Here is a 1,327-nt window from a genome sequence, read left to right on the forward strand (position 1 = left end):
AACCATAGCCAGAATTACCCAAAGAAAAAACTGGTTCTTTGAAAAAATAAATAAAATTGATGGACCGTTGGCAAGATTAATTAAAAAGAAGAGAGGAAACCCATATTAACAGGATTAGGGATGCCATAGGAAAATTCACAATACATACACAAAATATCTAAAACAATCTTAACGGACTACTTTCAAAAGTTATACCCTCTAAAGTAAGAAAACCTGGCAGAAATGGATGCATTTTTAGAGAAATACAAGTTGCCCAAACTAAGCAAAGAAGAAGTAAATCATTAAATAATCCAATATCCTACAACGAGATACAGAAACAATCAGAAGTCTTCCAACAAAAAAAGCCCAAGACCAGATGTATTCACAGCAGAATTCTATAAGACCTTTAAAGAAGAACTAATAGCCATAATCCTCAAGCTCTTCAGAGAAACAGAGAAGGAGGGAGCTATCCCAAACTCATTCTACGAAGCCAATATCACACTCATCCTTAAACCAGGCAAAGACCCAACTAAAAAAGAGAATTACAGGCCAATTTCCTTGATGAACACAGATGCAAAGATCCTTAACAGGATTCTAGCTAACAGAATCCAGAAACATAAAAAAAAAAATCATACACTATGATCAGATAGGCTTCATCCCAGAGATGCAGGGATGGTTTAACATACATAAGTCAATAAATGTAATCCTACACATCAACAGAGCCAAGGTCAAGAACCACATGATTATCTCCACAGATACTGGAAAGGCCTTTGATAAAATTCAACATTCATTCATGGTAAAAGCCCTGGAGAAAATAAGAATAGAAGGAACATTTCTTAAAACAATAAAAGCCATTTATGACAGACCAATAGCCAATATTATACTTAATGGGGAAATGCTAAAACCAATTCTCTTAAAATCAGGAACAAGGCAAGGATGCCCACTGTCTCCACTCCTCTTCAAAATAGTCCTGGAACCCTTACCCAGGTAAATAAGGTAAGAAAAAGACATTAAAGGGATCCGCATACGAAAAGAAGAAGTTAAACCATCCCTTTTTACAGATGACAAAATACTATACCTTCACGATCACAAAAACTCCATTCCCAAACTCTTAGAAATCATAAATCACTTCAGCAAAGTAGCAGGATACAAAATCAACCCATAAAATCAGTTGCCTTCCTATACACTGACAATGTACAAGCAGAAAGGGAGCAACCCCATTCACAATAACCTCCCCCAAAATAAAATATTTAAGAATTAACCTAACCAAAGATGTAAAAGAACTATTTAATGAAAACTATAAAAATGTGGTATATATACACAATGGAATTCTGTGCTTCCATCAGAA

Source organism: Dipodomys spectabilis, unplaced genomic scaffold, assembly GCF_019054845.1.
Source record: "Dipodomys spectabilis isolate Male_0828 unplaced genomic scaffold, ASM1905484v1 ptg000614l, whole genome shotgun sequence".
Classification (NCBI taxonomy): domain Eukaryota; kingdom Metazoa; phylum Chordata; class Mammalia; order Rodentia; family Heteromyidae; genus Dipodomys; species Dipodomys spectabilis.